This window comes from Macaca nemestrina, chromosome 1, assembly GCF_043159975.1.
Source record: "Macaca nemestrina isolate mMacNem1 chromosome 1, mMacNem.hap1, whole genome shotgun sequence".
Classification (NCBI taxonomy): domain Eukaryota; kingdom Metazoa; phylum Chordata; class Mammalia; order Primates; family Cercopithecidae; genus Macaca; species Macaca nemestrina.
The window spans coordinates 91,957,334-91,973,904 of NC_092125.1; positions in this window are offsets into that span (position 1 = coordinate 91,957,334).

Consider the following 16,571-nt stretch of genomic DNA (forward strand, 5'->3'; position numbering starts at 1 on the left):
TTTCGTGAATCTCTGTGCTAGCCTTATTTCTGTGTAATCTGAGAACAGATATTTCGGATCCCTTTGAAGACTATAGAGTCAAAGGAAATATCCTGCGATAACAAAGAGAAAGTAGCTTTCTGAGAAACTTCTTTGTGTTCTGTGAAATCATCTCATAGAGTTACAGCTTTCCCCTCAAGAAGCCTTTCGCTAGGACAGTTCTTGTGTAATTGGCAAAGAGATATTTGGAAGCCCATAGAGGGCTATGGTGAAAAAGGAAATATCCTCAGATGAAATCTGGAAAGAAGCTTTCTGAGAAACTGCTTAGTGTTCTGTGAATTCATCTCACAGAGTTACATCTGTATTTCGTGGATCTCTTTGCTAGCCTTATTTCTGTGGAATCTGAGAACAGATATTTCGGATCCCTTTGAAGACTATAGGGCCAAGGGAAATATCCTCCGTTAACAAAGAGAAAGAAGCTTTCTGAGAAACTTCTTTCTGTTCTGTGAAATCACCTCACAGAGTTACAGCTTTCCCCTCAAGAAGCCTTTCGCTAAGACAGTTCTTGTGGAATTGGCAAAGTGATATTTGGAAGCCCATAGAGGGCTATGGTGAAAAAGGAAATATCCTCAGATGAAATCTGGAAAGAAGCTTTCTGAGAAACTGCTTAGTGTTCTGTGAATTCATCTCACAGAGTTACATGTGTATTTCGTGGATCTCTTTGCTAGTCTTATTTCTGTGGAATCTGAGAAAAGATATTTCGCATCCCTATGAAGACTATAGGGCCGAAGGAAATATCCTCCGATAACAAAGAGAAAGAAGCTTTCTGAGAAACTTCTTTGTGTTCTGTGAAATCATCTCACAGAGTTACAGCTTTCCCCTCAAGAAGCCTTTCGCTAAGACAGTTCTTGTGGAATTGGCAAAGAGATATTTGGAAGCCCCTAGAGGGCTATGGTGAAAAAGGAAATATCCTCAGATGAAATCTGGAAAGAAGCTTTCTGAGAAACTGCTTAGTGTTCTGTGAAATCATCTCACAGAGTTACAGCTTTCCCCTCAAGAAGCCTTTCGCTAAGACAGTTCTTGTGGAATTGGCAAAGTGATATTTGGAAGCCCATAGAGGGCTATGGTGAAAAAGGAAATATCCTCAGATGAAATCTGGAAAGAAGCTTTCTGAGAAACTGCTTAGTGTTCTGTGAATTCATCTCACAGCGTTACATCTGTATTTCGTGGATCTCTTTGCTAGCCTTATTTCTGTGGAGTCTGAGAACAGATATTTCGGATCCCTTTGAAGACTATAGGGCCAAAGGAAATATCCTCCGATAACAAAGAGAAAGAAGCTTTCTGAGAAACTTCTTTGTGTTCTGTGAAATCATCTCACAGAGTTACAGCTTTGCCCTCAAGAAGCCTTTCGCTAAGACAGTTCTTGTGGAATTGGCAAAGTGATATTTGGAAGCCCATAGAGGGCTATGGTGAAAAAGGAAATATCCTCAGATGAAATCTGGAAAGAAGCTTTCTGAGAAACTGCTTAGTGTTCTGTGAATTCATCTCACAGAGTTACATCTGTATTTCGTGGATCTCTTTGCTAGCCTTATTTCTGTGGAATCTGAGAACAGATATTTCGGATCCCTTTGAAGACTATAGGGCCAAAGGAAATATCCTCCGATAACAAAGAGAAAGAAGCTTTCTCAGAAACTTCTTTCTGTTCTGTGAAATCATCTCACAGAGTTACAGCTTTCCCCTCAAGAAGCCTTTCGCTAAGACAGTTCTTGTGGAATTGGCAAAGTGATATTTGGAAGCCCATAGAGGGCTATGGTGAAAAAGGAAATCTCCTCACATGAAATCTGGAAAGAAGCTTTCTGAGAAACTGCTTAGTGTTCTGTGAATTCATCTCACAGAGTTATATCTGTATTTCGTGGATCTCTTTGCTAGCCTTATTTCTGTGTAATCTGAGAACAGATATTTCGGATCCCTTTGAAGACTATAGGGCCAAAGGAAATATCCTCCGATAACAAAGAGAAAGAAGCTTTCTGAGAAACTTCTTTCTGTTCTGTGAAATCATCTCACAGAGTTACAGCTTTCCCCTCAAGAAGTCTTTCGCTACGACAGTTCTTGTGTAATTGGCAAAGAGATATTTGGAAGCCCATAGAGGGCTATGGTGAAAAAGGAAATATCCTCAGATGAAATCTGGAAAGAAGCTTTCTGAGAAACTACTTAGTGTTCTGTGAATTCATCTCACAGAGTTACATCTGTATTTCGTGAATCTCTTTGCTAGCCTTATTTCTGTGGAATCTGAGAACAGATATTTCGGATCCCTTTGAAGACTATAGGGCCAAGGGAAATATCCTCCGTTAACAAAGAGAAAGAAGCTTTCTGAGAAACTTCTTTCTGTTCTGTGAAATCACCTCACAGAGTTACAGCTTTCCCCTCAAGAAGCCTTTCGCTAAGACAGTTCTTGTGGAATTGGCAAAGTGATATTTGGAAGCCCATAGAGGGCTATGGTGAAAAAGGAAATATCCTCACATGAAATCTGGAAAGAAGCTTTCTGAGAAACTGCTTAGTGTTCTGTGAATTCATCTCACAGAGTTACATGTGTATTTCGTGGATCTCTTTGCTAGCCTTATTTCTGTGGAATCTGAGAAAAGATATTTCGCATCCCTATGAAGACTATAGGGCCGAAGGAAATATCCTCCGATAACAAAGAGAAAGAAGCTTTCTGAGAAACTTCTTTGTGTTCTGTGAAATCATCTCACAGAGTTACAGCTTTCCCCTCAAGAAGCCTTTCGCTAAGACAGTTCTTGTGGAATTGGCAAAGAGATATTTGGAAGCCCCTAGAGGGCTATGGTGAAAAAGGAAATATCCTCAGATGAAATCTGGAAAGAAGCTTTCTGAGAAACTGCTTAGTGTTCTGTGAAATCATCTCACAGAGTTACAGCTTTCCCCTCAAGAAGCCTTTCGCTAAGACAGTTCTTGTGGAATTGGAAAAGTGATATTTGGAAGCCCATAGAGGGCTATGGTGAAAAAGGAAATATCCTCAGATGAAATCTGGAAAGAAGCTTTCTGAGAAACTGCTTAGTGTTCTGTGAATTCATCTCACAGAGTTACATGTGTATTTCGTGGATCTCTTTGCTAGCCTTATTTCTGTGGAATCTGAGAAAAGATATTTCGCATCCCTATGAAGACTATAGGGCCGAAGGAAATATCCTCCGATAACAAAGAGAAAGAAGCTTTCTGAGAAACTTCTTTGTGTTCTGTGAAATCATCTCACAGAGTTACAGCTTTCCCCTCAAGAAGCCTTTCGCTAAGACAGTTCTTGTGGAATTGGCAAAGAGATATTTGGAAGCCCCTAGAGGGCTATGGTGAAAAAGGAAATATCCTCAGATGAAATCTGGAAAGAAGCTTTCTGAGAAACTGCTTAGTGTTCTGTGAAATCATCTCACAGAGTTACAGCTTTCCCCTCAAGAAGCCTTTCGCTAAGACAGTTCTTGTGGAATTGGCAAAGTGATATTTGGAAGCCCATAGAGGGCTATGGTGAAAAAGGAAATATCCTCAGATGAAATCTGGAAAGAAGCTTTCTGAGAAACTGCTTAGTGTTCTGTGAATTCATCTCACAGCGTTACATCTGTATTTCGTGGATCTCTTTGCTAGCCTTATTTCTGTGGAGTCTGAGAACAGATATTTCGGATCCCTTTGAAGACTATAGGGCCAAAGGAAATATCCTCCGATAACAAAGAGAAAGAAGCTTTCTGAGAAACTTCTTTGTGTTCTGTGAAATCATCTCACAGAGTTACAGCTTTCCCCTCAAGAAGCCTTTCGCTAAGACAGTTCTTGTGGAATTGGCAAAGTGATATTTGGAAGCCCATAGAGGGCTATGGTGAAAAAGGAAATATCCTCAGATGAAATCTGGAAAGAAGCTTTCTGAGAAACTGCTTAGTGTTCTGTGAATTCATCTCACAGAGTTACATCTGTATTTCGTGGATCTCTTTGCTAGCCTTATTTCTGTGGAATCTGAGAACAGATATTTCGGATCCCTTTGAAGACTATAGGGCCAAAGGAAATATCCTCCGATAACAAAGAGAAAGAAGCTTTCTCAGAAACTTCTTTCTGTTCTGTGAAATCATCTCACAGAGTTACAGCTTTCCCCTCAAGAAGCCTTTCGCTAAGACAGTTCTTGTGGAATTGGCAAAGTGATATTTGGAAGCCCATAGAGGGCTATGGTGAAAAAGGAAATCTCCTCACATGAAATCTGGAAAGAAGCTTTCTGAGAAACTGCTTAGTGTTCTGTGAATTCATCTCACAGAGTTATATCTGTATTTCGTGGATCTCTTTGCTAGCCTTATTTCTGTGTAATCTGAGAACAGATATTTCGGATCCCTTTGAAGACTATAGGGCCAAAGGAAATATCCTCCGATAACAAAGAGAAAGAAGCTTTCTGAGAAACTTCTTTCTGTTCTGTGAAATCATCTCACAGAGTTACAGCTTTCCCCTCAAGAAGCCTTTCGCTACGACAGTTCTTGTGTAATTGGCAAAGAGATATTTGGAAGCCCATAGAGGGCTATGGTGAAAAAGGAAATATCCTCAGATGAAATCTGGAAAGAAGCTTTCTGAGAAACTACTTAGTGTTCTGTGAATTCATCTCACAGAGTTACATCTGTATTTCGTGAATCTCTTTGCTAGCCTTATTTCTGTGGAATCTGAGAACAGATATTTCGGATCCCTTTGAAGACTATAGGGCCAAGGGAAATATCCTCCGTTAACAAAGAGAAAGAAGCTTTCTGAGAAACTTCTTTCTGTTCTGTGAAATCACCTCACAGAGTTACAGCTTTCCCCTCAAGAAGCCTTTCGCTAAGACAGTTCTTGTGGAATTGGCAAAGTGATATTTGGAAGCCCATAGAGGGCTATGGTGAAAAAGGAAATATCCTCAGATGAAATCTGGAAAGAAGCTTTCTGAGAAACTGCTTAGTGTTCTGTGAATTCATCTCACAGAGTTACATGTGTATTTCGTGGATCTCTTTGCTAGCCTTATTTCTGTGGAATCTGAGAAAAGATATTTCGCATCCCTATGAAGACTATAGGGCCGAAGGAAATATCCTCCGATAACAAAGAGAAAGAAGCTTTCTGAGAAACTTCTTTGTGTTCTGTGAAATCATCTCACAGAGTTACAGCTTTCCCCTCAAGAAGCCTTTCGCTAAGACAGTTCTTGTGGAATTGGCAAAGAGATATTTGGAAGCCCCTAGAGGGCTATGGTGAAAAAGGAAATATCCTCAGATGAAATCTGGAAAGAAGCTTTCTGAGAAACTGCTTAGTGTTCTGTGAAATCATCTCACAGAGTTACAGCTTTCCCCTCAAGAAGCCTTTCGCTAAGACAGTTCTTGTGGAATTGGCAAAGTGATATTTGGAAGCCCATAGAGGGCTATGGTGAAAAAGGAAATATCCTCAGATGAAATCTGGAAAGAAGCTTTCTGAGAAACTGCTTAGTGTTCTGTGAATTCATCTCACAGCGTTACATCTGTATTTCGTGGATCTCTTTGCTAGCCTTTTTTCTGTGGAGTCTGAGAACAGATATTTCGGATCCCTTTGAAGACTATAGGGCCAAAGGAAATATCCTCCGATAACAAAGAGAAAGAAGCTTTCTGAGAAACTTCTTTGTGTTCTGTGAAATCATCTCACAGAGTTACAGCTTTCCCCTCAAGAAGCCTTTCGCTAAGACAGTTCTTGTGGAATTGGCAAAGTGATATTTGGAAGCCCATAGAGGGCTATGGTGAAAAAGGAAATATCCTCAGATGAAATCTGGAAAGAAGCTTTCTGAGAAACTGCTTAGTGTTCTGTGAATTCATCTCACAGAGTTACATCTGTATTTCGTGGATCTCTTTGCTAGCCTTATTTCTGTGGAATCTGAGAACAGATATTTCGGATCCCTTTGAAGACTATAGGGCCAAAGGAAATATCCTCCGATAACAAAGAGAAAGAAGCTTTCTCAGAAACTTCTTTCTGTTCTGTGAAATCATCTCACAGAGTTACAGCTTTCCCCTCAAGAAGCCTTTCGCTAAGACAGTTCTTGTGGAATTGGCAAAGTGATATTTGGAAGCCCATAGAGGGCTATGGTGAAAAAGGAAATCTCCTCACATGAAATCTGGAAAGAAGCTTTCTGAGAAACTGCTTAGTGTTCTGTGAATTCATCTCACAGAGTTATATCTGTATTTCGTGGATCTCTTTGCTAGCCTTATTTCTGTGTAATCTGAGAACAGATATTTCGGATCCCTTTGAAGACTATAGGGCCAAAGGAAATATCCTCCGATAACAAAGAGAAAGAAGCTTTCTGAGAAACTTCTTTCTGTTCTGTGAAATCATCTCACAGAGTTACAGCTTTCCCCTCAAGAAGCCTTTCGCTACGACAGTTCTTGTGTAATTGGCAAAGTGATATTTGGAAGCCCATAGAGGGCTATGGTGAAAAAGGAAATATCCTCAGATGAAATCTGGAAAGAAGCTTTCTGAGAAACTGCTTAGTGTTCTGTGAATTCATCTCACAGCGTTACATCTGTATTTCGTGGATCTCTTTGCTAGCCTTATTTCTGTGGAGTCTGAGAACAGATATTTCGGATCCCTTTGAAGACTATAGGGCCAAAGGAAATATCCTCCGATAACAAAGAGAAAGAAGCTTTCTGAGAAACTTCTTTGTGTTCTGTGAAATCATCTCACAGAGTTACAGCTTTCCCCTCAAGAAGCCATTCGCTACGACAGTTCTTGTGTAATTGGCAAAGAGATATTTGGAAGCCCATAGAGGGCTATGGTGAAAAAGGAAATATCCTCAGATGAAATCTGGAAAGAAGCTTTCTGAGAAACTGCTTAGTGTTCTGTGAATTCATCTCACAGAGTTACATCTGTATTTCGTGAATCTCTGTGCTAGCCTTATTTCTGTGTAATCTGAGAACAGATATTTCGGATCCCTTTGAAGACTATAGGGCCAAAGGAAATATCCTCCGATAACAAAGAGAAAGAAGCTTTCTCAGAAACTTCTTTCTGTTCTGTGAAATCATCTCACAGAGTTACAGCTTTCCCCTCGAGAAGCCTTTCGCTACGACAGTTCTTGTGTAATTGGCAAAGAGATATTTGGAAGCCCATAGAGGGCTATGGTGAAAAAGGAAATATCCTCAGATGAAATCTGGAAAGAAGCTTTCTGAGAAACTGCTTAGTGTTCTGTGAATTCATCTCACAGAGTTACATCTGTATTTCGTGAATCTCTGTGCTAGCCTTATTTCTGTGTAATCTGAGAACAGATATTTCGGATCCCTTTGAAGACTATAGAGCCAAAGGAAATATCCTGCGATAACAAAGAGAAAGAAGCTTTCTGAGAAACTTCTTTGTGTTCTGTGAAATCATCTCATAGAGTTACAGCTTTCCCCTCAAGAAGCCTTTCGTTAAGACAGTTCTTGTGGAATTGGCAAAGAGATATTTGGAAGCCCATAGAGGGCTATGGTGAAAAAGGAAATATCCTCAGATGAAATCTGGAAAGAAGCTTTCTGAGAAACTGCTTAGTGTTCTGTGAATTCATCTCACAGAGTTACATGTGTATTTCGTGGATCTCTTTGCTAGCCTTATTTCTGTGGAATCTGAGAAAAGATATTTCGCATCCCTATGAAGACTATAGGGCCGAAGGAAATATCCTCCGATAACAAAGAGAAAGAAGCTTTCTGAGAAACTTCTTTGTGTTCTGTGAAATCATCTCACAGAGTTACAGCTTTCCCCTCAAGAAGCCTTTCGCTAAGACAGTTCTTGTGGAATTGGCAAAGAGATATTTGGAAGCCCCTAGAGGGCTATGGTGAAAAAGGAAATATCCTCAGATGAAATCTGGAAAGAAGCTTTCTGAGAAACTGCTTAGTGTTCTGTGAAATCATCTCACAGAGTTACAGCTTTCCCCTCAAGAAGCCTTTCGCTAAGACAGTTCTTGTGGAATTGGCAAAGTGATATTTGGAAGCCCATAGAGGGCTATGGTGAAAAAGGAAATATCCTCAGATGAAATCTGGAAAGAAGCTGTCTGAGAAACTGCTTAGTGTTCTGTGAATTCATCTCACAGCGTTACATCTGTATTTCGTGGATCTCTTTGCTAGCCTTATTTCTGTGGAGTCTGAGAACAGATATTTCGGATCCCTTTGAAGACTATAGGGCCAAAGGAAATATCCTCCGATAACAAAGAGAAAGAAGCTTTCTGAGAAACTTCTTTGTGTTCTGTGAAATCATCTCACAGAGTTACAGCTTTCCCCTCAAGAAGCCTTTCGCTAAGACAGTTCTTGTGGAATTGGCAAAGTGATATTTGGAAGCCCATAGAGGGCTATGGTGAAAAAGGAAATATCCTCAGATGAAATCTGGAAAGAAGCTTTCTGAGAAACTGCTTAGTGTTCTGTGAATTCATCTCACAGAGTTACATCTGTATTTCGTGGATCTCTTTGCTAGCCTTATTTCTGTGGAATCTGAGAACAGATATTTCGGATCCCTTTGAAGACTATAGGGCCAAAGGAAATATCCTCCGATAACAAAGAGAAAGAAGCTTTCTCAGAAACTTCTTTCTGTTCTGTGAAATCATCTCACAGAGTTACAGCTTTCCCCTCAAGAAGCCTTTCGCTAAGACAGTTCTTGTGGAATTGGCAAAGTGATATTTGGAAGCCCATAGAGGGCTATGGTGAAAAAGGAAATCTCCTCACATGAAATCTGGAAAGAAGCTTTCTGAGAAACTGCTTAGTGTTCTGTGAATTCATCTCACAGAGTTATATCTGTATTTCGTGGATCTCTTTGCTAGCCTTATTTCTGTGTAATCTGAGAACAGATATTTCGGATCCCTTTGAAGACTATAGGGCCAAAGGAAATATCCTCCGATAACAAAGAGAAAGAAGCTTTCTGAGAAACTTCTTTGTGTTCTCTGAAATCATCTCACAGAGTTACAGCTTTCCCCTCAAGAAGCCTTTCGCTACGACAGTTCTTGTGTAATTGGCAAAGAGATATTTGGAAGCCCATAGAGGGCTATGGTGAAAAAGGAAATATCCTCAGATGAAATCTGGAAAGAAGCTTTCTGAGAAACTGCTTAGTGTTCTGTGAATTCATCTCACAGAGTTACATCTGTATTTCGTGAATCTCTGTGCTAGCCTTATTTCTGTGTAATCTGAGAACAGATATTTCGTATCCCTTTGAAGACTATAGGGCCAAAGGAAATATCCTGCGATAACAAAGAGAAAGAAGCTTTCTGAGAAACTTCTTTGTGTTCTGTGAAATCATCTCATAGAGTTACAGCTTTCCCCTCAAGAAGCCTTTCGCTAGGACAGTTCTTGTGGAATTGGCAAAGAGATATTTGGAAGCCCATAGAGGGCTATGGTGAAAAAGGAAATATCCTCAGATGAAATCTGGAAAGAAGCTTTCTGAGAAACTGCTTAGTGTTCTGTGAATTCATCTCACAGAGTTACATCTGTATTTCGTGAATCTCTTTGCTAGCCTTATTTTTGTGTAATCTGAGAACAGATATTTCGGATCCCTTTGAAGACTATAGGGCCAAAGGAAATATCCTCCGATAACAAAGAGAAAGAAGCTTTCTGAGAAACTTCTTTGTGTTCTGTGAAATCATCTCACAGAGTTACAGCTTTCCCCTCAAGAAGCCTTTCGCTAAGACAGTTCTTGTGGAATTGGCAAAGTGATATTTGGAAGCCCATAGAGGGCTATGGTGAAAAAGGAAATATCCTCAGATGAAATCTGGAAAGAAGCTTTCTGAGAAACTGCTTAGTGTTCTGTGAATTCATCTCACAGAGTTACATGTGTATTTCGTGGATCTCTTTGGTAGCCTTATTTCTGTGGAATCTGAGAAAAGATATTTCGCATCCCTATGAAGACTATAGGGCCAAAGGAAATATCCTCCGATAACAAAGAGAAAGAAGCTTTCTGAGAAACTTCTTTGTGTTCTGTGAAATCATCTCACAGAGTTACAGCTTTCCCCTCAAGAAGCCTTTCGCTAAGACAGTTCTTGTGGAATTGGCAAAGAGATATTTGGAAGCCCATAGAGGGCTATGGTGAAAAAGGAAATATCCTCAGATGAAATCTGGAAAGAAGCTTTCTGAGAAACTGCTTAGTGTTCTGTGAAATCATCTCACAGAGTTACAGCTTTCCCCTCAAGAAGCCTTTCGCTAAGACAGTTCTTGTGGAATTGGCAAAGTGATATTTGGAAGCCCATAGAGGGCTATGGTGAAAAAGGAAATACCCTCAGATGAAATCTGGAAAGAAGCTTTCTGAGAAACTGCTTAGTGTTCTGTGAATTCATCTCACAGCGTTACATCTGTATTTCGTGGATCTCTTTGCTAGCCTTATTTCTGTGGAGTCTGAGAACAGATATTTCGGATCCCTTTGAAGACTATAGGGCCAAAGGAAATATCCTCCGATAACATAGAGAAAGAAGCTTTCTGAGAAACTTCTTTGTGTTCTGTGAAATCATCTCACAGAGTTACAGCTTTCCCCTCAAGAAGCCTTTCACTAAGACAGTTCTTGTGGAATTGGCAAAGTGATATTTGGAAGCCCTTAGAGGGCTATGGTGAAAAAGGAAATATCCTCAGATGAAATCTGGAAAGAAGCTTTCTGAGAAACTGCTTAGTGTTCTGTGAATTCATCTCACAGAGTTACATCTGTATTTCGTGGATGTCTTTGCTAGCCTTATTTCTGTGGAATCTGAGAACAGATATTTCGGATCCCTTTGAAGACTATAGGGCCAAAGGAAATATCCTGCGATAACAAAGAGAAAGAAGCTTTCTGAGAAACTTCTTTGTGTTCTGTGAAATCATCTCACAGAGTTACAGCTTTCCCCTCAAGAAGCCTTTCGCTAAGACAGTTCTTGTGGAATTGGCAAAGTGATATTTGGAAGCCCATAGAGGGCTATGGTGAAAAATGAAATCTCCTCACATGAAATCTGGAAAGAAGCTTTCTGAGAAACTGCTTAGTGTTCTGTGCATTCATCTCACAGAGTTACATGTGTATTTCGTGGATCTCTTTGCTAGCCTTATTTCTGTGTAATCTGAGAACAGATATTTCGGATCGCTTTGAAGACTATAGGGCCAAAGGAATTATCCTCCGATAACAAAGAGAAAGAAGCTTTCTGAGAAACTTCTTTGTGTTCTGTGAAATCATCTCACAGAGTTACAGCTTTCCCCTCAAGAAGCCTTTCGCTAAGACAGTTCTTGTGTAATTGGCAAAGATATTTGGAAGCCCAAAGAGGGCTATGGTGAAAAAGGAAATATCCTCAGATGAAATCTGGAAAGAAGCTTTCTGAGAAACTGCTTAGTGTTCTGTGAATTCATCTCACAGCGTTACATCTGTATTTCGTGGATCTCTTTGCTAGCCTTATTTCTGTGTAATCTGAGAACAGGTATTTCGGATCCCTTTGAAGACTATAGGGCCAAAGGAAATATCCTCCGTTAACAAAGAGAAAGAAGCATTCTGAGAAACTTCTTTCTGTTCTGTGAAATCATCTCACAGAGTTACAGCTTTCCCCTCAAGAAGCCTTTCGCTAAGACAGTTCTTGTGGAATTGGCAAAGAGATATTTGGAAGCCCATAGAGGGCTATGGTGAAAAAGGAAATATCCTCAGATGAAATCTGGAAAGAAGCTTTCTGAGAAACTGCTTAGTTTTCTGTGAAATCATCTCACAGAGTTACAGCTTTCCCCTCAAGAAGCCTTTCGCTAAGACAGTTCTTGTGGAATTGGCAAAGTGATATTTGGAAGCCCATAGAGGGCTATGGTGAAAAAGGAAATATCCTCAGATGAAATCTGGAAAGAAGCTTTCTGAGAAACTGCTTAGTGTTCTGTGAATTCATCTCACAGAGTTACATCTGTATTTCGTGAATCTCTGTGCTAGCCTTATTTCTGTGTAATCTGAGAACAGATATTTCGGATCCCTTTGAAGACTATAGAGTCAAAGGAAATATCCTGCGATAACAAAGAGAAAGTAGCTTTCCGAGAAACTTCTTTGTGTTCTGTGAAATCATCTCATAGAGTTACAGCTTTCCCCTCAAGAAGCCTTTCGCTAGGACAGTTCTTGTGTAATTGGCAAAGAGATATTTGGAAGCCCATAGAGGGCTATGGTGAAAAAGGAAATATCCTCAGATGAAATCTGGAAAGAAGCTTTCTGAGAAACTGCTTAGTGTTCTGTGAATTCATCTCACAGAGTTACATCTGTATTTCGTGGATCTCTTTGCTAGCCTTATTTCTGTGGAATCTGAGAACAGATATTTCGGATCCCTTTGAAGACTATAGGGCCAAGGGAAATATCCTCCGTTAACAAAGAGAAAGAAGCTTTCTGAGAAACTTCTTTCTGTTCTGTGAAATCACCTCACAGAGTTACAGCTTTCCCCTCAAGAAGCCTTTCGCTAAGACAGTTCTTGTGGAATTGGCAAAGTGATATTTGGAAGCCCATAGAGGGCTATGGTGAAAAAGGAAATATCCTCAGATGAAATCTGGAAAGAAGCTTTCTGAGAAACTGCTTAGTGTTCTGTGAATTCATCTCACAGAGTTACATGTGTATTTCGTGGATCTCTTTGCTAGCCTTATTTCTGTGGAATCTGAGAAAAGATATTTCGCATCCCTATGAAGACTATAGGGCCGAAGGAAATATCCTCCGATAACAAAGAGAAAGAAGCTTTCTGAGAAACTTCTTTGTGTTCTGTGAAATCATCTCACAGAGTTACAGCTTTCCCCTCAAGAAGCCTTTCGCTAAGACAGTTCTTGTGGAATTGGCAAAGAGATATTTGGAAGCCCCTAGAGGGCTATGGTGAAAAAGGAAATATCCTCAGATGAAATCTGGAAAGAAGCTTTCTGAGAAACTGCTTAGTGTTCTGTGAAATCATCTCACAGAGTTACAGCTTTCCCCTCAAGAAGCCTTTCGCTAAGACAGTTCTTGTGGAATTGGCAAAGTGATATTTGGAAGCCCATAGAGGGCTATGGTGAAAAAGGAAATATCCTCAGATGAAATCTGGAAAGAAGCTTTCTGAGAAACTGCTTAGTGTTCTGTGAATTCATCTCACAGCGTTACATCTGTATTTCGTGGATCTCTTTGCTAGCCTTATTTCTGTGGAGTCTGAGAACAGATATTTCGGATCCCTTTGAAGACTATAGGGCCAAAGGAAATATCCTCCGATAACAAAGAGAAAGAAGCTTTCTGAGAAACTTCTTTGTGTTCTGTGAAATCATCTCACAGAGTTACAGCTTTCCCCTCAAGAAGCCTTTCGCTAAGACAGTTCTTGTGGAATTGGCAAAGTGATATTTGGAAGCCCATAGAGGGCTATGGTGAAAAAGGAAATATCCTCAGATGAAATCTGGAAAGAAGCTTTCTGAGAAACTGCTTAGTGTTCTGTGAATTCATCTCACAGAGTTACATCTGTATTTCGTGGATCTCTTTGCTAGCCTTATTTCTGTGGAATCTGAGAACAGATATTTCGGATCCCTTTGAAGACTATAGGGCCAAAGGAAATATCCTCCGATAACAAAGAGAAAGAAGCTTTCTCAGAAACTTCTTTCTGTTCTGTGAAATCATCTCACAGAGTTACAGCTTTCCCCTCAAGAAGCCTTTCGCTAAGACAGTTCTTGTGGAATTGGCAAAGTGATATTTGGAAGCCCATAGAGGGCTATGGTGAAAAAGGAAATCTCCTCACATGAAATCTGGAAAGAAGCTTTCTGAGAAACTGCTTAGTGTTCTGTGAATTCATCTCACAGAGTTATATCTGTATTTCGTGGATCTCTTTGCTAGCCTTATTTCTGTGTAATCTGAGAACAGATATTTCGGATCCCTTTGAAGACTATAGGGCCAAAGGAAATATCCTCCGATAACAAAGAGAAAGAAGCTTTCTGAGAAACTTCTTTCTGTTCTGTGAAATCATCTCACAGAGTTACAGCTTTCCCCTCAAGAAGCCTTTCGCTACGACAGTTCTTGTGTAATTGGCAAAGAGATATTTGGAAGCCCATAGAGGGCTATGGTGAAAAAGGAAATATCCTCAGATGAAATCTGGAAAGAAGCTTTCTGAGAAACTGCTTAGTGTTCTGTGAATTCATCTCACAGAGTTACATCTGTATTTCGTGAATCTCTGTGCTAGCCTTATTTCTGTGTAATCTGAGAACAGATATTTCGTATCCCTTTGAAGACTATAGGGCCAAAGGAAATATCCTGCGATAACAAAGAGAAAGAAGCTTTCTGAGAAACTTCTTTGTGTTCTGTGAAATCATCTCATAGAGTTACAGCTTTCCCCTCAAGAAGCCTTTCGCTAGGACAGTTCTTGTGTAATTGGCAAAGAGATATTTGGAAGCCCATAGAGGGCTATGGTGAAAAAGGAAATATCCTCAGATGAAATCTGGAAAGAAGCTTTCTGAGAAACTGCTTAGTGTTCTGTGAATTCATCTCACAGAGTTACATCTGTATTTCGTGGATCTCTTTGCTAGCCTTATTTCTGTGGAGTCTGAGAACAGATATTTCGGATCCCTTTGAAGACTATAGGGCCAAAGGAAATATCCTCCGATAACATAGAGAAAGAAGCTTTCTGAGAAACTTCTTTGTGTTCTGTGAAATCATCTCACAGAGTTACAGCTTTCCCCTCAAGAAGCCTTTCACTAAGACAGTTCTTGTGGAATTGGCAAAGTGATATTTGGAAGCCCTTAGAGGGCTATGGTGAAAAAGGAAATATCCTCAGATGAAATCTGGAAAGAAGCTTTCTGAGAAACTGCTTAGTGTTCTGTGAATTCATCTCACAGAGTTACATCTGTATTTCGTGGATGTCTTTGCTAGCCTTATTTCTGTGGAATCTGAGAACAGATATTTCGGATCCCTTTGAAGACTATAGGGCCAAAGGAAATATCCTACGATAACAAAGAGAAAGAAGCTTTCTGAGAAACTTCTTTCTGTTCTGTGAAATCATCTCACAGAGTTACAGCTTTCCCCTCAAGAAGCCTTTCGCTAAGACAGTTCTTGTGGAATTGGCAAAGTGATATTTGGAAGCCCATAGAGGGCTATGGTGAAAAATGAAATCTCCTCACATGAAATCTGGAAAGAAGCTTTCTGAGAAACTGCTTAGTGTTCTGTGCATTCATCTCACAGAGTTACATGTGTATTTCGTAGATCTCTTTGCTAGCCTTATTTCTGTGTAATCTGAGAACAGATATTTCGGATCCCTTTGAAGACTATAGGGCCAAAGGAAATATCCTCCGATAACAAAGAGAAAGAAGCTTTCTGAGAAACTTCTTTGTGTTCTGTGAAATCATCTCACAGAGTTACAGCTTTCCCCTCAAGAAGCCTTTCGCTACGACAGTTCTTGTGTAATTGGCAAAGATATTTGGAAGCCCAAAGAGGGCTATCGTGAAAAAGGAAATATCCTCAGATGAAATCTGGAAAGAAGCTTTCTGAGAAACTGCTTAGTGTTCTGTGAATTCATCTCACAGCGTTACATCTGTATTTCGTGGATCTCTTTGCTAGCCTTATTTCTGTGTAATCTGAGAACAGGTATTTCGGATCCCTTTGAAGACTATAGGGCCAAAGGAAATATCCTCCGTTAACAAAGAGAAAGAAGCATTCTGAGAAACTTCTTTCTGTTCTGTGAAATCATCTCACAGAGTTACAGCTTTCCCCTCAAGAAGCCTTTCGCTAAGACAGTTCTTGTGGAATTGGCAAAGAGATATTTGGAAGCCCATAGAGGGCTATGGTGAAAAAGGAAATATCCTCAGATGAAATCTGGAAAGAAGCTTTCTGAGAAACTGCTTAGTTTTCTGTGAAATCATCTCACAGAGTTACAGCTTTCCCCTCAAGAAGCCTTTCGCTAAGACAGTTCTTGTGGAATTGGCAAAGTGATATTTGGAAGCCCATAGAGGGCTATGGTGAAAAAGGAAATATCCTCAGATGAAATCTGGAAAGAAGCTTTCTGAGAAACTGCTTAGTGTTCTGTGAATTCATCTCACAGAGTTACATCTGTATTTCGTGAATCTCTGTGCTAGCCTTATTTCTGTGTAATCTGAGAACAGATATTTCGGATCCCTTTGAAGACTATAGAGCCAAAGGAAATATCCTGCGATAACAAAGAGAAAGAAGCTTTCTGAGAAACTTCTTTGTGTTCTGTGAAATCATCTCATAGAGTTACAGCTTTCCCCTCAAGAAGCCTTTCGCTAGGACAGTTCTTGTGTAATTGGCAAAGAGATATTCGGAAGCCCATAGAGGGCTATGGTGAAAAAGGAAATATCCTCAGATGAAATCTGGAAAGAAGCTTTCTGAGAAACTACTTAGTGTTCTGTGAATTCATCTCACAGAGTTACATCTGTATTTCGTGAATCTCTTTGCTAGCCTTATTTCTGTGGAATCTGAGAACAGATATTTCGGATCCCTTTGAAGACTATAGGGCCAAGGGAAATATCCTCCGTTAACAAAGAGAAAGAAGCTTTCTGAGAAACTTCTTTCTGTTCTGTGAAATCACCTCACAGAGTTACAGCTTTCCCCTCAAGAAGCCTTTCGCTAAGACAGTTCTTCTGGAATTGGCAAAGTGATATTTGGAAGCCCATAGAGGGCTATGGTGAAAAAGGAAATATCCTCAGATGAAATCT